At 39.5% G+C, this 27,574-nt stretch overlaps 1 protein-coding gene and 1 pseudogene across 1 annotated transcript in view; both read right to left on the minus strand.

The window, feature by feature from the left end:
- Window positions 1-27,574, minus strand: part of KCNQ5 (potassium voltage-gated channel subfamily Q member 5) — a 579,251-nt gene that overhangs the window by 224,285 nt on the left and 327,392 nt on the right. The gene's annotated exons all lie outside the window — the stretch shown is intronic.
- LOC111547437 lies at window positions 8,014-9,378 on the minus strand (annotated as a pseudogene).

A 27,574-nucleotide genomic window follows, 5' to 3' on the forward strand; every position in this document is an offset into this window, starting at 1 on the left:
GAAAGAGTCTGCTAGTGGAAAAAACCTAGTATGTGATGTTAATGATTCATCATGCTTTTTTATTTCTCATTTTTGTTTTTTTAGAAATAGGGTCTTTCTCTGTTGACCAGGCTAGAGTGCAGTGGTGCATTCATAGCTCATTGTAACTTTAACCTTGAACTCCTAGAGTTCAAGCCATCCTCCCACCTCAGCCTTCTGAGTAGCTGGGACTACAAGCACAGGCCAGCAGGCCTGGCTAATTTTTAAAAAATTTTTTTGTAGGAACAGGGTCTCACCATGTTACTCAGGCTGGTCTTGAACTCCTGGTCTCAAGGGATCCTCCCACCTCAGCCTCCCAAAGTGTGTCTGGCATCATTCTACTTTTGATTCATGCATCGAATGATTCAGGATACTGTGGATTATGTTTTAAGTTGGTCCTAATGGACTAAAATTTGTAAACTAGTGGTCAAAATCCAGTGCACCTACCTGATTCCCAAGCTACAAATGAGAAAGTGAAATACAAGGATTGCTAAGGTAGTTGGGAGCATGATGTGGCATCAGATGACAGTGATAGATGTTCTCCTCTGGCGAGTAGCCATTATATGGATATTCCCTCCCCTTCCCCACCAAGTCCAGGTTTACCAGAAAACACTTGGAAAACGAGCAGGAGATTATTTAATCATTAAGATATTTTCCTCCTTTGAGAGCATCTCAGTGACAGTTTTATAATCTCTATGTCTGTGTTCAAAACACACCTGATTGCTAGTTCCTTCATCAATATTTGAATCCTAGAAGGAGGGTACAAAATGTGAAAGGCAGCAAGTCAGAAAATGAATGAGGCAAATTATTTGCTCTCTGTTTCATGGAACAAGAATTATCAAAGTTTGCAGAACAGGGTGAAACAGGTGGCTGATCTGGGAGTCTGGAACCAAGTGGAGGAGAGGCTTATAGAGCAGAGTCTGCATTTAGTTCAGTGGAAAATGGGGAGCCATTGAAGATTTCTGGACAGGATAAAAGGGTCATCAGAGTTGCCTTCTGGGAAAATTAAGTTGGCAGCAGTGTGTATAGAATGGATCTGAGTCGTGAGAGGCAGGAACAAGGGTAACAGTGAATCCAGGTTAGGCTGTAAATGAACATACTGGAAATGAGAATGGAATAAAGAGGGAGACTGAAGGGATGCTGTAAATTGAGGAGTAGAGTCTGGGAAGTGGGTGTGGTGGCTGGAAAGTCTGAGATGACCATACAAGTTAGGAGAAGAAAAATCAAAGTCAGAAGGAGAAACTGGTTTTGGGGAGAAGAGGATAAATCCAGTTTTAGACATCCAAGTGGAAATGTGGATTTAAATCTCAGGTACAAATTCTAGCTGGAGATATGGAAGTATTCCCCCCGCCCCCCAGAAGAAGTAAATGTATGGAATATGTTATCCTGACAGTGCAGACAAAGCATATAAAGTTGTGGTAAATAAGCATGGAGGATATTCTAGAACCACTTCTTTCATTTGGCAAATGACATCATGGAGAACAATGAACACATTCTGCTCTGAATTAGCTCTTGGTACCATTGCCAGAGGCAGACTTTCTGGCTGGAGAAAACACTGAGCTGACACAGAGTGACCCCTCTAAGGTGACAGCGTTCAGATGTTGGGCTCATTGGCAGTGACATAGTGGGGTTTGTGTGTGGTTCTGCTGACAACCATTACTTCTGACGATCCCGTGCATGCTGATGACTGACCATGACCCCAGTGCACCTCTCTAGTGGTTGAATACAAGTAGAAGCAGAGGCAAGAGTCACTGGGATCAGACTATCCTAATATGGAGTCCATGGTCCTCCAGGGGATCTGTGTGTAAAATTTATGTGTTTATCTTTCACTAACCACGGCAATAGATCATGATGGTATTAGCAGTACTTGTGACTTTATTGCTCACAAAAATTACAGATTTTAAAATCTCATTTTACAGTTGTAGATGAAACCATAATTGTTTCATCTTGCATATTGATTTTGCTCATCATTTCAAGATTATGTAGCGATTAGCCCCACTGCTAGGGGTTGTTTTTAATGAAGAAGCATATGCATCGCCATATTGCAAATTTGTGTAATGTTTTAATAATAGATTTCAACATATTTTTTCCTTTTATAGTCACATATATTTGAGGAATGGTTCATCGTTTCCACAAGATTGCCGAAGTGCCCATGACACATATAAAAATTAAGACATCTGTAATTGAGAATTGGTAAGATGGGGCTGGAAGAGGGACCATTTTTGCACCTGTCAGCTTTATGATCAGTTTAAAAAATATGAATGTTTTTCCATGTATACATTAATCCTGACGTATCAAAAGATGGATATTCCTTCAAAATTAGTCTGGAAGAGCTATTGGCCTTTATTTTGCCTGAAACAGTCATTTATATTTTGTTTCTGAGGAAATTCATTTTGATCTAGATCTTTTATGCAAAACTTTTTATTTGGAAGGCACTGATTATTGTAAGAGAAAAAGAAGGAAATTTATGAAAAATTTAAATATTACCAGCTCAAAGGACTCTATGTTTACTCAAGAAAACTATCATCAGCATTTCTTGTGGGTTAATTAAGAATCAATTTGTCAGATTTAATTTGACAAAAAGCTTGATTTGGGAATCTCATGGGTGCTTGTATAACAGACGATGTCCAGCTTCCAGAACTAGTGCATCAAGGACAGATTTATTTAGCAAGAATGAAAATGATGTGAAAATAAAACATTCAGAAAAGCTCTGCTGAATGAACCACAGCAAGTTACCCTATTGTCATTCACACAAATGTGCAATCCCCAGGCACTCACAAACAATTGTGAATGATGCAATGAAGAAAGGAGAAATGGAGCTGAGGTTTAAAGTAGACATCTCCCTGAACTTAGCGTGATACAACAGGCAAATCAACAGAGTAGGCTTTGCTGATTGAAGCAACCACACCTTTCCACCTAGAAGGTGCTCTCTGCAAGCATTTTGGCAGACTGTAAGCATTCCGTGGCATAATGGTCCATGTAAGTTAGTTATACTTATTAAGAAAGTTTTGAGGGAGGGGAGATCTTAAATTTTTTTTTCTTTTGGTTTTTGAGATGGAGTCTCACTCTGTCGCCCAGACTGGAGTGCAGTGGCATGATCTCGGCTCACTGCAAGCTCCGCCTCCCGAGTTCATGCCATTCTCCTGCCTCAGCCTCCCGAGTAGCTGGGACTACAGGCACCCGCCACCACGCCCGGCTAATTTTTTGTATTTTTAGTAAAGACGGGGTTTCGCCGTGTTAGCCAGGATGGTCTCGATCTCCTGACCTCGTGATCTGCCCGCCTCAGCCTCCCAAAGTGCTAGGATTACAGGCGTGAGCCACTGCGCTTGGCCCTTAAATGTTTTAAATGGAATGGAACCATGGGATTAAAATAAAAGATGCTAACAGGAAGAAGATATAGAATATTTTAAGAAAACAATTCTTCAGAAATAACTTCCAAAGGAAATTCAACCCTGCTTCTGACTTTTCATAAATTTTAAAGTACTGCTTTGATGAAGTATGCTCCTCAGTGCATTTGACAGGGGACCTTGAGAGCATTTCATGAATTATGATGACTGCAGTGTACATGCTGACATTAGAGACTATAGCTGACCCAGCACAGCACTTTGCCTGGAGGACAGGCCACCTAATGAAATCAAAACTTCATCAGCAGAGGAAAGTACTAGAGTCATTTATTTCTTCAGGCATCCTAAATTTACCTTTCTTTCTAAACTTGGTACTTTGGAAAATATCCTTTATGCATAATGTTTCCACAAAAGAAGTGCATTTGGCACCCGAGATCTACTCAGAGCACACCCCAGCTTCCATTGCAAAGCAACAAAAATTAAATATGACATTTTTGGTATCTTTAGCAGTGACTTGGAATACTTGATTAGAACGCTGCACGATTTTGCTTTTAAAGTGCAATGAACCTTAAATATTAACAAAGACCCTAATCAATAAATACTGTCACTGAAATCTGTGAAGTTTTTTTTTTTGAGACAGAGTCTTGCTCTGTCACCCAGGCTGGAGTGCAGTGGTGCCATCCCGGCTCACTGCAAGCTCCGCCCCCGGGTTCATGCCATTCTCCTGCCTCAGCCTCCCGAGTAGTTGGGACTACAGGCGCCCCCCACCACGCCTGGCTAATTTTTTTTGTTTTGTTTTGTATTTTTAGTAGAGACAGGGTTTCTCCATGTTAGCCAGGATGGTCTCGATCTCCTGACCTTGTGATCCGCCTGCCTCCACCTCCCAAAGTGCTGGGATTACAGGCGTGAGCCAGCGTGCCCGGCCTGTGAAGTTTTAAAAATAGTGTCATCAGCGAACAGTTTTTAAAGAATGAAATGTTGCATTTTACATGTGGGTTGTTAAGAGGAAATTGGAGGATATGGGAAAGCATGGTTTCTGCTTGCTTAGAGTGTTTCTTTAGAGGACTATGGCTAGTGTAAGCAAGCTAGGAGATGGCAACAGAACCCATAAACAGTTCAAGAGATTTCCCTCAGAGCACTTGGTGGACTCTGCGTAGACAGAGATGGAGCATGCCTTCTCACCCCAGGATCAGAGAATTCGTGTGGCCAGAAGGATTTCTGATTCAGTCTCCCTTTGAGGACAGGGATTATTTTTGAAACATCACTGATAGACACTTGTGCAGTCTCTCTCTAAACCCCTCCAGCGATCAGGCCCCTCCCATCATTTTACGGCGGCATAGCCCTGTTGCAGACAGCTCTACTGTTGGAAAACGATTTTCTCCTGAGTTCGTTCTCCTTGTCTGGGACCTTTACTCCTTGGTCAGATTCTGGACCACAGAGGATGTGTGCGCCTTCCTCCCTATGAGAGTTCTTCAGATGTTTGAGGCTGGTTTTATCATGACTTCCCTGTTGGTCTTCAGATTCAATATACCAAGCCCAGTTTGCTGTCTACTTTACATATGAAATTATGTCCTGATGTGTCATTCTCCTTGTCACTGTTCTTTACGTTTGCCCAGTTTGTTACCGTATTCCTCAAAGTGGGACTCAGACTCATTCTCATTCTTCAGTGTAAGCAAAAGAATTGGCATTTAATCACCAACAGTAAATACCTGCATTTTCCATTCTTGCGGGGGAATACAGATTCAAACTTGATACTGCCCAGCTACAGCAAAAGTTTGGTTTCAAAAAAGACTGTCTCAAGGATATGCAATCACTTGTTTTCTTGTACTTTTCTTACCACACCACGGGGCCTGGAGCAAAGCTGACCACTGGCAATCTGTGTACTTGGACCCTACTACTTTGGTCCCTAAAGGAATTACTTTAACTAAACTGCATTGGATTTTCTGCTATTTCCTTAAGAAGGAGTAAAAAACATTTAACCAGCTTACTGTACTTTAAGAATTTCTCCATATTTCACATTGTATTTGCTCAATGAGGCATCCTGTGAGAAATTTCTCTCAGGATTTTACTGCAAGAAAAATCTATTAACATGTTGCTTCTGGCAAAGAGGATGAAGTTTTAGGTTTTGGAGACTGTGATCTTTTAGCATATTTGTTTCCTTGCCAGGAGGCTCAAAGGTGAATTTGGGACCCACATTACAAATAGTAATAGTGTCCCAGATCCTTCTGGCATACATTTTTATGGGTTAACTTCATTCCCAATTTCTTTGCACTGTTCTATCATTATCTTACTTTCGCTGTATTATACTGTATTATATCAATCACAAATATTTACAGACATTGTATCAGGAACTGGGAACTCAGGCATAGCCTGCATCCTAACCAGGACTTTCAGTTAAATGGGAAGACAAACCTTTGCTTATTTTTATCCACTTATACTACATATATTATGTAAGCAGCCACAGATGTTTTCTGCACATTACAAGGTATTCAGAATATATTTGACCAAATAACAAAAGCCATAAAGATGTGTTTTTGTCTATTACTACTCTTTCTTTGAAATGGGAGTATTCAATCTAAAGCTGCATTCTTTTTAAAGAACTAAATGACACCATTGATTCAGATTGAACTTAAATGAAAATGAGTAGATTTTGCTCACTTGGATTTCTGGAAAGCCTTTATATTTGTTACATTTACATATTACTATGGTAATCTTGATTCTTTTATTCCTCGCATGAACTACCCACTCCCTAAACAAGAACCTCCTAATGTCCTACCCTTATCTTTCAGATTTCTTTACAAACACCATGTCTTGACTTTGGAGCCCCCCCATCAGGTACCTCTTCTCCCAAGACTATTATCATCCTACTTGAATTTCTCTTTCTTTCCCTCAGAGATATTATAAAGCACTTATCAGTACTTTGCTGAACTCAAGACATTATCTACGCTATTCTCCTGATGTAGCAATCTGGTTAACCTATCAAGATAAGAAATAAGCATTATGTAATGTAATTTTTTTGCTCTTAATGAATTTATGTTATTTTCTAGTAATGATGGCTGTTCTTTCCTTTTTTTTTGAGAGAGAGTTTCGCTCTTGTTGCCTAGGCTGGAGTGCAATAGCGCAATCTCAGCTCACTGCAACCTCCGCCTCCCAGGTTCAAGCGATTCTCCTGCCTCAGCCTCCCAAGTAGCTGGGACTCCAGGCATGTACCACCATGACTGGCTAATTTTGTATTTTTAGTAGAGACGGTGCTTCACCATGTTGGTCAGTCTGGTCTTGAACTCCTGACCTGTAGTGATCCACCCGCCTCGGCCTCCCAAAATGCTGGGATTACAAGCATGAGTCACTGTGCCTGGCCCTCAAGTTTATTATAAATCATTTGCTTAATATTCTATCTATAATATTTCTAGGAATTCTTATTGAGTTTATCAATATACAAAGCCCAGGGCCTCCTATTTTACTCCTTTTTGACACTCAGGATATTTTTCTCTCGCTGGTCATTTGTCATTCATTACATTTTTTCAAGATTTATTAAAATTTATCATACCCCTGAACCTAAAGTAAAAGCTAAAATATGATGAGAAATTATTAATGAAAGTTCTTCAGTTTCATTTTCAAATACTTTGATGCCTTATGATACAAATCTAGATGCAAAAATATGAACTCATTAATAGCCAACAATTTTCTGATCTCATATTTTCATTGTTTCTCTTAATCATATTTTTAAAAATCCCTTTTAGTGTTAAAAAAGAAAAATCATGCTTTTTTCCCCCAAGTTTTATTTTAGATAGAGGGGGTACATGTACAGATCTATTACATGGGTATATTACACTCTGGTAGTCATCACAGTACCCAGTAGGTAGTTTTTTGAACCATGCCCCTCTCCTTCCCCTCCCCTTTAGTAGTCAGCAGTGTCTGTTATTCTCATGTTTATGACCATGGGTACTCAACATTTAGCATCCACTTATAAGTGAGAACATCTGGTATTTGTTTTTTTTGTTCCTGTACTAATTTGCTTAGGACTTTGGCCTCCCGTTCCATCCATGTTGGGACAAAGGACATGATTTCATTCTTTTGTTTGTTTGTTTGTTTTTAGTGGTTGGGTGATCCCAGGAAATTTTATTACTTTATCCCAGAATCTCAGTTGCCTCATCTATAAGTTGGGGATAATAATGGCACCCATTTCATAATTATGAAGATTAAATACATTAAGGAAAACACTACTATGTGCCTAGCACCTGCTAAACACTCAACAAAGGTCATCTGTACACACTGATGTCTCAAACAGGGACGGAATGTTTAACACAGAAAACAGGAGGTTTTAGCCACTCACTTGTTCTCCTGGCTCCCGAAACATGAGCTGCCTCTCCCCAATTCATCCAAGCCCATAAAGATAGTTGTCCTTGTCCTTAGTCTCCACAGGTGTTCAGTGTGAGCCAACTGCCAGATGGCTTTCATCAGCACAACTGAATAACCCACTTATGCCTAGTGTTCCATTATTGGAACGCTAAGTTTATGGGAGTTATTTATATCCTACTGCTCAAGGTCATCACCAAGATCTGATTTTTCACACAAAAAAATTTGTAACCTCCAGCATAAATGGGATAATCAAAGCAATTGTGGCAGTTTTGAGAGGACAAAACTCTAGAGTTTAATCTTGCAGCTTGACTAACTTGGAAGCGTTCCTGTGAATATAAAAGATCTTGCTGGGGGCGGTGGAGAAGCTGAGATTGGCTCTGCGGCTGTACTTCCAGCTCAAGGCCGGGTCATAGTCCCGCTGCCGGTTCTGCTGCAGGCTGTCGGCCGCCTTCTAGCTGAGGGCCATGTTGGGCCTTGCAATCATGCTGGGGGGTGTGGAGAGGGGTGGCGGCTGAACGAAGGGGACAGGTTTTTGAAGCCACCCGTAAGTTTGAGAAACTTCAGTTTCTGTTCTTCGTTCTCAAAATCAGCAGTATCCCACTGACCTCACTGGGTTCCCCTCCACTTCCTGGTTTCAGAAGCTTCCGTTTTGCCTGACTCGCGATCTATCTCTCTTTGCAAGGCCTTTCGCCTCACCTGGTCTATGTGCGCCTCCTCCATGTTGCCTTTCTCTTCCAACACCACCTCTAAGTCCGTGTCTGTTTCCTCCTTCCAAGGATCTCTTGCTACTCCACTCTCTTTCCTCTTCTTTTTCTTCCTTTTCAGAGCTGGCTCCTCAATGATTGGCTGCTCTACCTTCTTGGACTTCATCTTTTTCTTTGCGGGGGCCTTAGGGTCATTTCCTATGGGGATGGATGTATTCCGGATCCTCAACTTTGGCTTCTTTTTACTTCCTTTCCTAGGGCTGCTCTCCATGGACCTGGAAGGCTTGGAGTGGCCTGGGAGGGCGTCTCCCTCCTGGTGGATTTTTTTTTCTTCTTCTTCACCTTCCCACTGTGTTCCCTGGGGCTCTTCTGCTTCTGTTATCTGCCCCAAGGTTGCCTGTTCCTCACCCTTCTTCCCCACTGAGCAGGTGTCGGCAGCATCCCCAGCCTCGCAGAATCAAGGATCCTGGACTGAGGGGTCCTGGGCCCCCTTTGTTTCCTTCTTGTGGTTTTTGCGCTTCTTGCCAACTCTGGTTTCCTCTTCACCCTGTCTGAGGTCTGGGGAGGTTTTCACGCCAGAGGCATGGAACATGGCTGGAGGTGACTTCTTCTTTTTCTTTTCCCCAGGGAGGAACTCCAAGCGACCAAGCACCTGCTTCCTGGGGCTGGGTGACTTCTCTGGCCGTCTGGCACGCAGCATGTCAGGTTCTACGTGCTCCTCGCAAAGGGTGCTGACACCCTTCTTTTTCTTCTTTTCTTCACTAGAGACATCTCAGGTACCTTCCCATGGACCACACTTTTAGAGGGGGATGTGGCTCTTACAGGAGAAACATTGGCAAAGTAATCATCATTGTTTAAAATTGAGTATTGAGTCTCTGGTTCTTTGACTACTTTCTTCTTTTTCTCTCTGGGAGCCCAGGGCCCACGTATACTTTGTGTGTCTTGGTGATCATTCTGATGGGCCAAACTTCCCCACCTCCATGTGACAGCCTGCTCCACTGTGACCTCAATTTCATTCTTTTTTATGGCTGTGTAGTATTCCATGGTATATGTGTTCCACATTTTCCTTCTTTCTTTTCTTTTTCTTTTGAGATGGAGTCTCGCACTGTCACCTTGGCTGGAGTGCAATGGTGCGATCTCGGCTCACTGCAACCTCTGCCTGCCAGGTTCAACTGATTATCCTGCCTCAGCCTCCCGCTAGGATTACAGGCGCCCATCATCAGGCCCAGCTAATATTTTGTATTTTTAGTAGAGATGGGGTTTCGCCACGTTGGTCAGGCTGGTCTCGAACTCCTGATCTTGTGATTCACCTGCCTTGGGATTACAGGCATGAGCCACTGTACCTGACTTCCACATTTTCTTTATCCGATCCACCATTGATGGGCAGCTAGTTGACTCCATATTGTTGCTGTTGTGAATAGTGTAGCAATGAACATAGGAGTACATGTGTCTTTTTGGTGTAATGATCTATTTTCTTTTGGGTATATACCCAGTAATGGTATTGCCGGGTCAAATGGTAGCTCTCTGTTTTAAGTTCTTTAAGAAATCTCTAAACTGCTTTCTGCAGTAGCTGAACTAATTTACCTTCCCACTATCAGTATATGAGTGGTCCCTTTTCTCCACAGCCTCACCAGCATCTGTTGTTTTCTGACTTTTTAATACTAGCTGTTCTGACTAGTGTGAGATGAAATATCGTTGTGGTTTTCATTTGCATTCTGTGGTGGAAAATCAGGCTTTTTGATGGAAAATTAGGAATAGGTTAGGATTTTAATAGCTCTAATCTCTTGGTGTTAATGTAACAATACTGACCACCAACAAATAGGATTATTTCTTCTCTATTCCTGTAATTTTAAAAAGTCCTATTTGGGGACAGGGGAATGTTGTGGTTTATCTGGCTTTCAGCTCATTTAAATTACTCTTGATGACTGTGGTTTTTTAAGTTGTTAAAAATATGCTGTTAGTTACATGTCTTCCATTTTCTCAATATTTAAAAACACAGAGTAAAAAATCTGAGTTCTTTGGAGAATTTCTGTGTAAACAATATTGGTTTATTCCTATGTTCTTTCTTGCTTCTGTTTTTTTTGGTGCATGTGTCACAACATATTGCTCTGTTGCCCACACTGGTGTACAGTGGCCAGATCATATAGCTCACTGCAGCCTTGAACATCTGGGCTCATGCAATCCTCCTGCTTCAGCCTCCCAAGAATCTAGGACCACAGGCACATGCCACCATGCCCGGTTAATTTAGACAAACGTTTTTGTAGCAACAGAGTCTCACTATGTTGCCCAGGCTGGTCTAACTATTGATCTAATGTGATCTTCCTGCATTGGCCTCCCAAAGTGCTGGTATTACAGGTGTGAGCCACTGTGCCTGACTTCTTGCTCTTCTTACAGGCCTTCTCTGGGGCTTCAAATTTCTGTTTTTACTGTTATTAAAAAAAAATTGTTGGGATTGGTTCCAAGATGGACAGATAGCAATAGCTCTGGTCTGCAGCTCCCAGTGTGATCAACACAGAAGATGGGTGATTTCTGCATTTCCAACTGAGGTACTTGGTTCATCTCATGGGGACTGGTTGGACAGTGGGTGCAACCCATGGAGGGCGAGCTGAAGCAGGACAGGGCATCGCCTCACCCAGGAAGCACAAGGGGTTGGGAGATTTCCATTTACTAGCCAAGGGAAGCCATGACAGACTGTACCTGGAAAATCAGGACACTGCCTCCCAAATACTGGGCTTTTCCAAAGATCTTAGCAAACAGCACACCAGGAGAGTGTATCCCGTGCCCGGCTTGGTGGGTCCCACACCCATGGAGCCTTGCTCACTGCTGGCACAGCAGTCCAAGATCAAACTGTGAGGCGGCAGCCTGGCTCGGGGAGGGGCATCCACTATTGCCGAGGCTTGAGTAGGTAAACGAAGTGGCCAGGAAGCTCAAACTGGGTGAAGCCCACCACAGCTCAACAAGGCCTGCCTGCCTCTGTCGACTCAACCTCTGGGAGCAGGACATTGCTGAACAAAGGCAACAGAAACCTCTGCAGACTTAAACGTCCCTGTCTGACCACTCTGAAGAGAGCAGTGGTTTTCCCAGCATGGTGTTTGAGATCTGAGAATGGACACACTTGCCTCCTCAAGTGTTTCCTTGACCCCCATGTAGCCTAACTAGGAGACACCTCCTAGTGGGGGCTGACTGACACCTCACACAGCCAGATGCCCCTCTGGGATGAAGCTTCCAGGGGAAGGATGGGCAGCAATATTTGCTATTCTGCAATATTGCTGTTCTGCAGCCTCTGCTGGTGATACCCAGGAAAACAGGGTCTGAAGTGGACCTCCAGCAAAATCCAATAGACCTGCAGCTGAGGGACCTGACTGTTAGAAGGAAAACTAAAAAACAGAAAGGAATAGCATCAACATCAACAAAAAGGACATCTATACCAAAACCCCATCTGTAGATCACCATCATCAAAGACCAAAAGTAGATAAAACCACAAAGATGGGGAGAAACCAGAGCAGAAAAGCTGAAAATTCTAAAAAGCAGAGTGCCTCTTCTCCTCCAAAGGATTGCAGCTCCTCACCAGCAATGGAACAAAGCTGGATGGAGATGACTTTGACGAGTTGGCAGAAGTAGGCTTCAGAAGGTCAGTAATAAGAGACTTCTCTGAGCTAAAGGAGGATGTTCGAACCCATGGCAAGGAAGCTAAAAACCTTGAAAAAAGATTAGACGAATGGCTAATTAGAATAAACAGCATAGAGAAGACCTTAAATGACCCGATGGAGCTGAAAACCTTGGCACGAGAACTACGTGAGGTATGCAGAAGCTTCAACAGCCTGTTTGATCAAGTGGAAGAAAGGGTATCAGTGATTGAAGATCAAATTAATGAAATGAAGCGAGAAGAGAAGTTTAGAGAAAAAAGAGTAAAAAGAAATGAACAAAGCCTCCAAGAAATGTGGGACTATGTGAAAAGACAAAATCTGCATTTGATTGGTGTACCTGAAAGTGACAAGGAGAATGGAACCAAGTTGGAAAACACTCTTCAGGATATTATCCAGGAGAACTTCCCCAACCTAGCAAGACAGGCCAACATTCAAATTCAGGAAATACAGAGAACACCACAAAGATACTCCTTGAGAAGAACAACTCCAAGACACATAATGTCAAATTCACCAAGGTTGAAATGAAGGAAAAAATATTAAGGGAAGTCAGAGAAAAAGGTCGGGTTACCCACAAAGGGAAGCCCATCAGACTAACAGCGGATCTCTCGGCAGAAACTCTACAAGCCAGAAGAGAATGGGGCAGATATTCAACATTCTTAAAGAAAATAATTTTCAACCCAGAATTTCATATCCAGCCAAAGTAAGCTTCATAAGTGAAGGAGAAATAAAATCCTTTACAGATAAGCAAATACTGAGAGATTTTGTCACCACCAGGCCTGCCTTACAAGAGCTCCTGAAGGAAGCACTAAACATGGAAAGGAACAACCGGTACCAACCACTGCAAAAACATGTCAAATTGTAAAGACCATTGATGCTAAGAAGAAACTGCACCAACTAATGGGCAAAATAATCAACTAACATCATAATGACAGGATCAAATTCACACATAAAATATTAACCTTAAATGTAAATGGGCTAAATGCCCCAATTAAAAGACACAGACTGGCAAATTGGATAAAGAGTCAAGACCCATCAGTGTGTTGTATTCAGGAGACCCATCTCAGGTGCAGAGAAATACATAGGCTCAAAATAAAGGGAGGGAGGAAGATCTACCAAGCAAATGGAAAGCAGAAAAAATAAAGCCGGGGTTGCATTCCTAGTCAGACTTTAAACCAACAAAGATCAAAAGAGACAAAGAAGGCCATTACATAATGGTAAAGGGATCAATTCAACAAGAAGAGCTAATCTTCCTAAATATATATGCACCCAATACAGGAGCACCCAGATTCATAAAGCAAGTTCTTAGAGACCTACAAAGAGACTTAGACTCCCACACAATAATAATGGGAGACTTTAACACCCCACTGTCAATATTAGACAGATCGATGAGACAGAAGGTTAACAAGAATATCCAGGACTTGAACTCAGCTCTGCACCAAGCAGACCTAATAGACATCTACAGAACTCTCCACCCCAAATCAACAGAATATACATTCTTCTCAGCACCACATCACGCTTATTACAAAATTGACCACATAGTTGGAGGTAAAGCACTACTCAGCAAATGTAAAAGAACAGAAATTATAACAAACTGTCTCTCTGACCACAGTGTGATCAAATTAGAACTCAGGATTAAGACACTCACTGAAAACCACACAACTATGTGGAAACTGAACAGCCTGATCCTGAATGACTACTGGGTAAATAATGAAATGAAGGCAGAGATAAAGATGTTCTTTGAAACCAGTCAGAACAAAGACACAATAAGAATCTCTGGGACACATTTAAAGCAGTATGTAGAGGGAAATTTATACACTAAATGCCCACAAGAGAAAGCAGGAAAGATCTAAAATCGACACCTTAACATCACAATTAAAAGAACTAGAGAAGCAAGAGCAAACAAATTCAAAATCTAGCAGAAGGCAAGGAATAAGATCAGAGCAGAACTGAAGGAGATAGAGACACAAAAAACCCTTCAAAACATCAATGAATCCAGGAACTGGTTTTTTGAAAAAATCAACAAAATTGATAGACCACTAGCAAGATTAATAAAGAAGGGAGAAGAATCAAACAGATGCAATAAAAAATGATAAAGGGGACGTCACCACTGATCTCACAGAAATACAAACTACCATCAGAGAATGCTATAAACACCTCTCCACAAATAAACTAGAAAATCTAGAAGAAATGGATACATTCCTGGACATATATACTCACCCAAGACTAAACCAGGAAGAAGTTGAATCCCTGAATAGACCAGTAACAGACTGTGAAATTGAGGCAATAAGTAATAGCCTACCAACCAAAAAAGTCCAGGACCAGACGGATTCACAGCCGAATTCTACCAGAGGTACAAAGAGGAGCAGGTACCATTCCTTCTGAAACTATTCCAATCAATAGAAAAAGAGGGAATCCTCCCTAACTCATTTTTTGAGGCCAGCATCATCCTGATACCAAAGCCTGGCAGAGACACAATAAAAAAAGAGAATTTTGGACCAATATCCCTGATGAACATCGATGCAAAAATCCTCAATAAAATACTGGCAAAACAAATCCAGCAGCACATCAAAAAGCTTATCCAACAAGATCAAGTTGGCTTCATCCCTGGGATGCAAGGCTGGCTCAACATAGGCAAATCAATTAATCAATAAACGTAATCCATCACATAAACAGAACCAAAGACAAAAACCAGTTGATTATTTCAATAGATGCAGAAAAGGCCTTTGACAAAATTCAACAGCCCTTCATGCTAAAAACGCTCAATAAACTAGGTAGTGATGGAACATATCTCAAAAAGAGCTATTTATGACAAACCCACAACCAATATCATACTGAATGGGCAAAAACTGGAAGCATTCCCTTTGAAAACTGGCACAAGACAGGGATGCCCTCTCTCGCCACTCCTACTCAACATAGTGTTGGATGTTCTGGCCAGAGAAAGAAATAAAGGGTATTCAATTAGGAAAAGAGGAAGTCAAATTGTCCCTGTTTGCAGATGACATGATTGTATATTTAGAAAACCCCATCGTCTCAGCCCAAAATCTCTTTAAGCTGATAAGCAACTTCAGCAAAGTCTCAGGATACAAAATCAATGTGCAAAAATCACAAACATTCTTACACACTAATAATAGACAAACAGTGAGCCAAATAATGAGTGAACTCCCATTCACAATTACTACAGAGACAATAAAATACCTAAGAATCCAACTTACAAGGGATGTGAAGGACCTCTTCAAGGAGAACTACATACCACTGCTCAACGAAATAAAAGAGGACACAAACAAATGGAAGAACATTCCATGCTCATGGATAGGAAGAATCAATATCATGAAAATGACCATACTGCCCAAAGTAATTTATAGATTCAATGTCATCCCCATCAAGCTATCGACTTTCTTCACAGAACTGGAAAAAACTACAGTTCATATGCAACCAAAAAAGAGCCCGCATTGCCAAGACAATCCTAAGCAAAAAGAACAAAGATGGAGGCATCATGCTACCTGACTTCAAACTATACTACAAGGCTACAGTAACCAAAACAGCCTGGTACTGGTACCAAAGCAGAGATATAGACCAATGGAACAGAACAGCAGCCTCAGAGATAACACCACACATCTAAAACACCTGCTCTTTGACAAACCTGACAAAAACAACCAATGGGGAAAGGATTCCCTATTTAATAAATGGTACTGGGAAAACTGGCTAGCCATATGTAGAAAGCTAAAACTGGATCCCTTCCTTACACTGTATGCAAAAATTAACTCAAGATGGATTAAAGACTTAAATTTAAGACCTAACACCATAAAAACCCTAGAAGAAAACCTAGGCAGTACCATTCAGGACACAGGCATGGGCAAAGACTTCATGACTAAAACACCAAAAGCAATGGCAACAAAAGCCAAAATTGACAACTGAGATCTAATTAAACTAAAGAGCTTCTGCACAGCAAAAGAAACTATCATCAGAGTGAACAGGGAACCTACAGAATGGGAGAAAATCTTTACAGTCTACCCATCTGACAAAGGGCTAATATCCAGAATCTACAAAGAACTTAAATTTACAAGAAAAAAATCAAACAACCCTGTCAAAAAGTGGGCAAAAGATATGAAGAGACACTTCTCAAAAGAAGGTATTTATGCAGCCAACAGACACATGAAAAAATGCTCATCATCACTGGTCATCAGAAAAATGCAAATAAAAACCACAGTGATATCCCATCTCACACCAGTTAGAATGGCAATCATTAAAAAGTCAGGAAAGAACAGATGCTGGAGAGGATGTGGAGAAATAGGAATGTTTTTACACTGTTGGTGGGAGTAAACTAGTTCAACCATTGTGGAAGACAGTGTGGCAATTCCTCAAGGATCTAGAACTAGAAATACCATTTGACCCAGCAGTCTCATTACAGGGTATATACCCAAAGGATTACAAATTATGCTACTATAAAGACACATGTACACGTATGTTTATTGTGGCACTATTCACAATGGCAAAGACTTGGAGCCAACCAAATGTCCATCAATGAGAGACTGGATTAAGAAAATGTGGCACATATACACCATGGAATACTATGCAGCCATGAAAAAGGATGAGTTCATGTCCTTTATAGGGACATGGATGAAGCTGGAAACCATCAATCTCAGCAAACTATTGCAAGGACAGAAAACCAAACACCACATGTTCTCACTCATAGGTGGGAATTGAACAATGAGAACACTTGGACACAGGAAGGGGAACATCACACAGTGGGGTCTGTTGTGGGGTCGGGGAATGGGGGAGGGATAGCATTAGGAGAAATACCTAATGTAAATGACAGTTAATGGATGCAGCAAACCAACATGGCACATGTATACATATGTAACAAACCTGCATGTTGTACACATGTACCCTAGAACTTAAAGTATAATAATAAAAATAATTATATTCCTAACTTTTGTGTTTCTTTATCTATGTATTTATTCTGTCCACTTACTTCAGTCTGTGTTTTTTGAAAGGATCACAACTGCCTTGAGGAGAGGCCTTGGAATGGGAAAGTCCAGATTCTTCTTAATTGTTGCCTCATCACTGAGTCCCTATCAGAAGTCTGAGTTTCTTGAAGACACTCACTCAGTGTGGAAAGAACGAAATATATATTGGCCTGTCAAAACAAACAAAAAGTCTCTACTTTTTGATGGCAGTTGAAAAGGATGTTTTTCATCTTGGTAGATGCAACATGCAGTTCATGGCTGAATGGAATGGCTGGGAATGATCTTACTGAATGGAATATCTACAATTTAGAAATCGATCACAGTCAGGTTCTTGCTTTTGCAAACTGTTTCTGTTTCTTTTCCAGGAAAAATAACTGCGATAAAAAACCAGAGTATATTGTTCAGGAATAATGAATTCAAAACTGGAAACAAAAACAGCCTTTTCGACTGTTAGATATTCAATGTGTGCAACAGGAGAGCATTTATTTGATATTTTATATTCTTGTTAACTCTGTTATATTTTCCTCTGAGCAAACAGCACCTTTTGGAATTACAGCTCAGTTTATTTTGGTATCCTCTACTAAGGTGTATCCTCCATGAGAGCAGAAAACTTTTGTCTCTTATTTACTACTTTATTTCTAGTATCAAGAATAGGACTTGGTTCAGGTACTAATCAATTCATTCGCGCATTCAACATGTAGTATTCAGGGGCTACTATGTGCCAGGCAGTGTTTTAGGTGCTGAAGGTATAATAGTGGATAAATAGACAAAAATCCCTGCCCTTACAGAACTTACATTATAGCGGGAAAGATGGGCCATAAACAATGTTTTATGAAATGAAATGCATACTGTGTTTGAAAGTGATAACTGCTAAGGAGACAAAAACAGCAGAGAAAGAGAATAGGATGCAGAAGCGGGGAGAGTTGAACTTATGGACAGAGTGGTCATGGAAGGTCTCTCTCACTGAAGAGGTGACATTTATTGAATTTGTAAGTGAAACTCCCAAACCCTTAAAGTCATCAAGCCAAAGCAATGGTGCATTTGGAATTCAGCCTGCATAGACCTTCCGGCCCCTGCTATCTATGGAACTGCTTTTATTATGCCAATTCCTTGTTTTAAAACTTATGGTTCCTTTACCTTGCTATCATACCCAAACTCATTCATCTGGCTTTTAAGATCCTCACAAGAACATGAATTCTTCCATTTCTCCAGAGTAGACCTTCTAGGCAGATCCGCCTGATTTCTGTTTCCTGCACAATATCATGCTGTAACATAATAATGTGATATAATAATGAAACTTGATGCTTCTGCGTGCTACTTCCCGTGCCTGTAGCCACAGTCTGCAAGTCAGATGTCAGCTGATCCCCAAGCTCATACTCTTTGTGTCCCAGGTACATGGCCTCCTTTCCACATCCTCACTACCTCTCCTCTAGCATTGTTTTAAGAATAAAATGAGATAGCCCCAAAATGAGAATCTGTATTTTAACATAATAAATAAATAAATAAATAAATACCAAATAGAGTTAAAAATCCCAATTGACAAATAATTGTTACATAATTTTACAAGTTTTCGCTAACATGGATAACAATTATGACAATGAATTATGTTGGTTTATTATATAAAATCCCCGCTTAAAATGCAAAACACTTATAAATGTAAAACATGAAACAATACCCAGCAAAATTTAAGGTGCTCAAGTAATCTGGCTTGGTCTAAGCAAACCCATCTGAAGAACGAACGTAAGAGTTGGGTTTGAATGTGTACAGAGAAGTGCTCAAGGTTCACTAGTCATGGAAACTTCTTGATATACAGACCTCTGCATTCAGCCTCTTGTTACTCCAGTTCCTGGGAAACTATTTGAAACTGCCTAAATAAATTGGTAATATTGTGAAGCTTCTTGGCTGCAGTCAGTACATGGGAATGAGTCTCAGTTAAATTGACCGGGCAGGGATTCCAAGTCATCATTAAAATGACCACTAATGACTCTGCTGACCTGGCTACCATGCTAATGAATTCACAGTGTGCCCATCCACAACCGAGAAAAGGGCTGCCTTAGAGGAAGTGCTAATTATAGCCGTGAATGAAATAAAAGTTATTCGTAAGGGTGAGGAAGAGACATTTGTAAAATCTATGTGAGTGTTCCTTTTAAAGTTATCTTCTCAAGAGATTAATGTCAATGCTGACACTATGGAAAATAATCCAATGTAATGGTTTTGATAATATGAATCTATGTGGATTAAATTTTCCATGCTTTGTTTGGAAGGCTCTGTTTATGCAAGAAAGTGAGCTATGACAAAGGTTGAAAACACATTACAAGATGTTTGACAACAGTTGTCTGGCTGGAATCATTTTTCCATAAAAAGGTTGTAAATTTATTAGGCAAATAATAACTTAATCACTGCAATTTTCTATGACTATATGATAATAACCATTACATTATCTGAAAATGAAAAATAGAAACTCTGGAGTACATTTATTTAAATATGATTATTGGGAACTAAAGTAAGAAAGGATAAAAATAAGCTTAAACTTATTTTTCCCTGGAAACAAAAAGCTATTTTTTTTGTTAACCATGGGTAATGCAGCATAAAAATCTATTTCAAAGTACTATATTTGCTAATAAAAATCAATTATGAATTTTGGTTACTGTCAACTGATTAGACCTACGTAATTCACTTGTTTTAAAAAACCTGGAAAGGCTTTCTGAGCGCATTTACATTTCATGGAAAATCTCAGTGCAGTTCTTTGTTACACATATATACAAGAGGACCCATCACTTCTTGTGTGAGGAGAATGTTTTAAAGCAGTCGCAAAATAAGAACTTGCAACCAAACTGAGCCAGGTTATGCTATAGGGCCTATGGAGTGGGGAATTGCTACTGATTTTCTCCACTCGGTTTGGCCTACAGAAATGAAGTAGTGAAGTGACTAAAACAGCAGAAAACAAAATCTTCTTGAGTAAAGTACTCTTGGCAGTAGACTTTATGATGTGGTACAACATCAGGAAAAAATAAACCCAGCAGACAGATGGTCTCCAGAGAGTAATAACCATAAACTCTGAAACTACTACACATGAAAGCACCTGCCCAAGGAATAGAGAAGATAGATGTTTCGCTAGGGATTGACCTACAATGGCACTTGTTGCTCTTGGTGACCAGAACTAAAAGAAAGCTGAAAGCCAGCCTCAGTGTGTGAAGTCACTGGAGTATTTTATAGATCAGAAAAGTTGGCAAGCGATGGACACTAGACAACACAAACTTCCTCTCTCCAAAAATATATTCACAGTTAGCTTTAAAGCTGTAGTCACTCCTCTGGGGTCTGGTAAGTAAAGAAAAAAGGTATGTTTTTTCTTGCTTCTGCTATATATAGATAAGTATCAAGCTTTTGTGTGTGTGTGTGACCAAAACAATTGAAGTTGATGATTTTATGTAGATAGAAACACATTAGGATAATAAAAAGAAAGACAAAAATGTGGCTTTACCTAACATAATATTTTATTCTTCACTGAAAGTTCTAGAGATGTTTACTTAAATTTTGTTATTAATGTTTTAGGTGCATAGTTGAAACTCAAACATACTCAATGGCGTTGGGAGATGTAAAGTAGAAAGTGTTAGGGTTGGGAGTGGTGGTTCATGCCTGTAATCCCAGCACTTTGGGAGGCCGAGGCGACTGGATTGCCTAAGCTCAGGAGTTTGAGAACAGCCTGGGCAACGCAGTGAAGCCCTGTCTCTACTAAAATACAAAAAATTAGCTGGGTGTGCTGTGCACCTGTAGTCCCAGCTACTCAGGAGGCTGAGGCAGGAGAATTGCTTGAACCCGGGAGGCCGAGGTTTCAGTGAGCCGAGATCATGCCATTGCACTCCAGCCTGGATGACAGAGAAAGACTCCATCTTAAAAAAAAAAAAAAAAAAGTAGAAAGTGTTATTAGCATAGATAGTTTGCCCTAAATTTTCAGTTTTCATGGGCACCTGTCCTATTTTTTAAAAGAGAAACATAACTCAGTTTTCTAATTAGTAAGCTGACAGGGATGCACTAAATAAACATGTCCCATATTCAGTTGTTTTAGGATACTCTGATGTCAATGCTTCTATTTAGAGAGTAGTGGGAGGAGGGCTATGCTGTCAGAGTCAGAAATGGCTTCTGATTCCTGGGCCCTTGAAAATGCACGAGGCTGGCAGGGTCCCAGAAGTATCACCTGCACAATCCAGAAAAAAATGCGTTATTTTCCACTTCTTGCCGTAAGAGAGTCTAGGCTTTCCTTTTTTTTTTTTTTTTTGCAACTAGTTATTGCCATCTGTAGGAGAGGAAGGGAAGAGAGAAAGATTTATAGTAGGGGTGGACAAACTTTTTCTGTAAAGGACCAGATAGTAAATATTTTAGATTTTGTGAGCCATGTGGTCTCTCTAGCAGCTACTCAGCACTGCAGTTGTAGTGCAAAAGCAGCTACAAACTGTAAATGAATAGGTGTAATTATGTTCTAATAAAACTTCATTTACAAAAACAAGTGGAAAGCTGGATTTGGTCCACAGGTTGCTAACCCTTGGTTTAGAGTATTACAAAGGGCTAGAATGTGATTTCTCCTCTCATCTGGCAAGACAATGTTAATTCTCCCCCAGCAAGGTTTTCAGCGTATGTCTCCTCCTACTCAAGTCCTCATGATAAAGGGCCCATCATAAATGTACTTTTATGTCAGAACTTATTGTGAATTTAAAGGTTATCATTCAAAAATAAATTTAAAACGTGGGAAAAAGTTTTGTACACTATTGAATGCTTTTGTCTCTTTAAATACAAAAATAACCAAAGGAAAAATAGAGGCAGATAGAGATGTTACATATTTCATAATTTCTTTGGCAGAACCAAGTTCCCAGTACTAATCTGCAAGTGACAGAAAAAACTGTTTCTGTTCTTCACTATTCCATTTTTGTCATTTATATTAGATAAAATGAGCATCAGTCGATCAGAAGAGTATTTGATCTTTGTCTTCCCCGTTTAATGTTGCTTGGTGGAAAACCGTAATTCAAAGAAAAGTAATAGAAAATTAACCAGGTACTATTACCCATAATGGGTGTCAGACAACTTTTACGTCACTGTAAAATTCTAAGTGCTTGAAAAGTTTTCCAGAGCATTTCTTTTTTTTTGCCACGAAGCTTTGGGAAACAAAGCAATTTAATGTTCTCGAAGTTCAAAATTATTTTCCATAATAATTCAGCCTTTCAAAGGATTTCTACAAACTCTTTTTCCTCCAGTAAAAAAAAAAAAATTCAAAATGCTTGACAAAAAAATCCATGGCATCTTTAAAAAACTATTGTTGGCCCATATTTTTCTTTTGAGTGACTTAGGTTTTTTTAAGAGAAGTTTTAGGTTCACAGTAAATTCAGAGGAAGATGCAAAGATTTCCCATGACTCCCAAATCTTGAAATTTTCTTTTTACTAATGGTAAAACATTTATAGGCCTATCAATGTGATATGACTATGATAACCCTGTAACCTATAACCAATAAATTATTAATTGAGGGCTATTTATTGCAGAAAGTGAGACTCATTTTTCAACCCATTTGGGACATCAGTGAATCAGTGAATGTGGTTATGGTTTTCCTCTGTTAGCCAAAGTGTTTCCTTTTCAGTTTGATTTAGTGAACCAGGATTTGTGTAGATAGGATTTGATTATGTAGGTGATGAAATAAAAATGTTATACAAACACGCTGTATTCTTATGAGAGGATTATAGTGCCCCTGAGATTAGGCCTTTATTTTACTCCTTTTAATTTCATGGAAGAAAAATTTATTGAACACCTACTAGACACTTGTGTTAACCTCCAGGCACTCATACAACGAAGCAGCTCTTAAAAAGCAAACTAACACAGGAGCTGAATTTCAAACACCGCATGTTCTCACTCATAAGTGGGAGTTGAACATTGAGAACACATGAACACAGAGAGAGGAACGGCACCTATCAAGCCTTGTTGAGGGGTGGGGGGTGAGGGGAGCAAACTTAGGGGATGGGTCAATAGATGCAGCAAACCACCATAGCACACGGATACCTATGTAACAAAACGCCGTGTTCTGCACATATATTCTCTTTGTTTTTTAGAAGAAATAAAAAAGAAAAAGAAGCAGCTCAATGATTGTTGACTTGTATTGGTTAATTGCTATATTTAAGGCAAGTAAATATTCATCTATTCACCAGTAAATAGATAATGCAAGTCTTTACAAGACTATTTCCATATTAGATTTCTGAAACGATGATTCTGAAAACTGGCTTTCTGGCATGGCAGATGGCCTTCAGATTGACAGCAGTTTGCAGAGGTAGGAGTTGTGGCACTTGTTGATTAGGGTTAGAGAATTTCTTTACCAGTAGCTAGAAAGGCAATACAGTCTTTGACACCATCAAGAAGCCATAACAAGAGATTGTCCCTGTTTCCACTTAAAAATGTCTGCCACAGAATTCACTAGATCATATTTAGTACCTCTTATAAAGTCAAATTCTTCTTAACTGGTAATTAGCTTTGGTACTACTGAAACTGCATATAGAAAATTATTGCAATTTTCTATTATAGATTATTGTATCAGTATTGAATACTTGTGCGTATGTAATACACACATGGAAGTAATGAAACTATTGGTCAGCCACATCAAGGTTTAGATACTTAATCCACTGAAGCTGGTAGTTATTTTGATCTGTAATCATAGTGAGGGGCAAGGAAGAATAAACTATAGGAATCAAAATAGTAATAAGCATGTTTGAATTATGTGGGAGTAGTTTCTTTTTTGTCTTTTACTATATTTTTAGAGATGGAGTCTTTCTCTGTCATCCAAGCTAGAGTGCAGCGGTGTGATTACAGCTCACTGCAGCCTTGAACTCCTGGGCTCAAGAGATCCTCTCACCTCAGCCTTTGGCATAACTGGAACTTCTAGTGCACACCACCATGCCCTGCTAATTTATTTTATTTTTTTAGAGATAGGGTCTTTCTACGTTGCCCAAGCTGGTCTCAAACTCCTGGCCCCAAGGAATCCTCCCACCTCAGCCTCCTGAGTGATTTGGATTAAAGGGATGAGCCACCTGCACCCAATGGGAATATTTTCTTGATAGCATTTGTCCTGGAGCCAGTCTTCTATGCAGGCCTTAGGACTCCTGCCAACAGGTTCAGAAGTTGATGTCAGATAATCAGATATTATTATCCAGACAGTCCTCTTAAGTACCTGAATTCCTGGGAGTGTTTAGATACTCCCAGACAACATCAACAGTAACAGAAATAGGGATAGGTAAGGGACAGAGCAGCAATAGTTGACTAATTCTGTATACATGATACTGAACTCAACACAGGGATTTTCTTTGACCTTTAAGGAATGATGTTTGAGAATTCGTTGACCAAGAAATGGATTAGCATATAGGGACTGCTATAAGTAAACAATCTGTCCAGTCATATCTAGGTGAAAAACGACAGAATAGAATAATATAAAAGTAGAGGAGGCAAGATGAAGGGAATTCTGATATAAGCTGGGAATGTTACAAGAGTGAAAATACCATCCCAACACAATTGGCAAACTCTACCTAAGGGAGGAGGTCCTACTAACTAATGACTAAGACAAATCATTAGGTTCAACTATATGAAATTGCCATTATTGTAGGTCAGAAACAACTGAATTTCAGCAAGTTTACCTGGCTGAACCTTACATGTTACACCTGTATTGTGCTTAGACATTGCTATGTATATATGTGTATACATTTATATATACCCAACACAAAGTTCATGCATATCTTCTTTCAAGATTCAAAAAATCTTAAGATGAAGGAAAGCTGATGATAATATTTATTATAACACAGCTCCTTTGTCTACAGGGTTATCAGTTCAATTACTTTCAAATATGGTTGTAAACATATCTTGTGTTTGGACATAAGTAACTTCTTAATTATTAAGTAATACCTGAATTTACCACTTTTAAAATAAATATACTTTAAAAAAATGAATACACTGAAATTGCGGAGCAACCGAACAGTTCTTACAGAAGCCAAACTGTACTTAGGAAACTCAAGTTGGCTATTTTCAGCTTATTCCTCAACTCCTTAGTTTCAGGTATAAAGTCATCACATACCAATTGGATTACTAGTCCAAAGGGAAGCTTAGTAAGAGATCACATTGTTTATTCTCATCCCTGAAGTCAGTCACACTTGAGAGATGAATAAATAAGAGGCGCTGCCCAAGATTACAATGTAGGTTGACTTTGATGCTTCAATTATTTTTGGCCAAGATATTATATTTGTACATCTCTATGTTTGTAAATATTGCATATATGTATGTATGGATAATTGTGGAAGTAAGAGCTATACACATCACTGGTTAATCTGATAAATAAACTTTAGTTAGTTTTAGGAAAATATCTCTGGATGATAAGAATAAGCCACATTTATTGTAAAAACAAGTACATAAACAATATAGAAATGTATAACTTAGAAAGTCAAAATCCCTAGTAATCATTGTCTACGCCTTTGCCTTCCTCTTTCAAATAACCAATATCATCAATCTGGGAGATATAATCTGAGCTCCCCCTCCTCATCACAATGTTCTGTTTTTTTTTTTCACTTATTTCTTTAAAAGTCTAACCTCCTTTGAGATTCTTTTCTTCACCCACCTAGATCATAATGATATTTCTCTTCTCTACACTTTCAGCACTTTGAGTTTGCATTTTAATAATAAAATGTCTCACATGGTTCTCTAATTCAGTATTCCCCAGATTGTCTTCCATAAAACACCACTATCTCAAGAGATTTTTATAGATCTGTCTCAAGAAAAAGTTGCTCTGTTAAACACATTTAGGGAGTTCTGGGTTCAACGACAATAACTGGATTTCTTTGTTGCAGAACTTCTGGGACACCGTGTGTGTGTGTGTTTGTGTGTGTGTAAGTTTCTATTCACATTTATATAAATGAAAACATATCTTTGTCACATATATCAGATGTCCAATTTTGAGACATGGTTGTGTTGGGGTCCCTAAGGAGAAGTGGCCTTGCGAAAGAGGAAGAGACAGTGAGGGTCAAGAAGGAAGGTCAGAGCAAGTGGGGAGAATCCAAAGAACATGGTATCCTGAAATCCAAAAGAGTTTTCAGAAGGAGAAAATGGGTCAGGTGCAGTGGCTTATGCCTGTAACCTCACCACATTGGGAAGCCAAGGTGGGAGGATCTCTTGAGGCCAGAAGTGAGACCTGCCTGGACAACATAGTGAGACCCTACTGAGACACCTTTAACTTCTTAGGTGTGAATGGTGAAGTTCCAGGGGAAGATTTTAGTATGCCACATTTCTAAAATTTGCATCCAGGAACATCATCCTATTTACCTTATTGATATCTTAAGTGACCTTAATGGTTTTTAGAACCTTGTGTGAAAAACTCTACATTCTTGAGAGCAGGGACTTTGCTCTTCATTCCTTTTTGAGACTCTTGTAGTGCATAGCACAGATCTGAAAACATCAAAGCACTCCACAAGTATCTGTTGATTGTATCACATAGTTGAAGGAAATAAAAAGAAAAAAATGAAAAAATGAAAAAAAAAGAAAAAAATGAAAATAAAAAGAAAAAAAATTGAAAGATAACTAATATATGCCCAAACTTTTCACCATAGTTTTTCCTCATTGGTTTATTTATCTTGAATTAAATAAAGGGATTTTTTTGTCTTTAAGATGTACATCTTAAAATTACATAATGCCATTATATTTCACCATACTGATCAAAAGTCATTGCATAGGAAAGGTGTGCAGACTGATTATCAAATCACTGTAAGAACATGAAAAATTTACTGACTAAAATTTTTATAGTGCAAGAAATGTGTTTCTATCCTAAAGAGGGTTATAAAATGGGAGAAATAAAACCCTAAGAATGTTATCATTAAATTTATGGAAGTTCATTTCCTGTGTGTGAGGAGAGTCTAATGGAAAACTTTATAACCATGGACCTTCTCCTTTGTCACGACTGAAGGGATCCAATGCTAAAATTCTGCTCCATGTAACAAAAAGTACAGTAGAAGAATATATTGTATCTTGAGTATACCCTTGTCCTTCTATATCTTCCTCTGACTTCTATAAGATATATTTTAAAAACTCAGTCCACATTCCTTAATTCTTCCAACTCCCTCCAGAAACAACAGGTCTTCAAGGTGTAATTGGGTAACTTTTATTGAAATCAGCTGTTGGTAGTCCCTGTCAACCACCTGTGCCAGTTATTGAGTCACAGAGGAAGAGCTGGGTTTCCAAACACAGTCTGTATGGAGTAAATTCTCGAAGCATTTGGCCCTATCTCACAATGCCTCTCACTGCCCCGCTCATGATCCAGTCATAGATTTTAAATTGAACCAGTGTTTCCGTTTCCATAATGGAAGTTAAGCTTTAGCATAAATATTTGAGGGTCACCACAAATTTAAGAGGATACCTTTTAAAATGTTGCTTTTTTTTTCTTTTTCTCCTTCCTTCCTTCCTTCCTTCCTTCCTTCCTTCCTTCCTTCCTTCCTTCCTTCCTTCCTTCCTTCCTTCCTTCCTTCCTTCCTTC

This window comes from Piliocolobus tephrosceles, chromosome 5 (genome assembly GCF_002776525.5).
Source record: "Piliocolobus tephrosceles isolate RC106 chromosome 5, ASM277652v3, whole genome shotgun sequence".
Lineage (NCBI taxonomy): Eukaryota > Metazoa > Chordata > Mammalia > Primates > Cercopithecidae > Piliocolobus > Piliocolobus tephrosceles.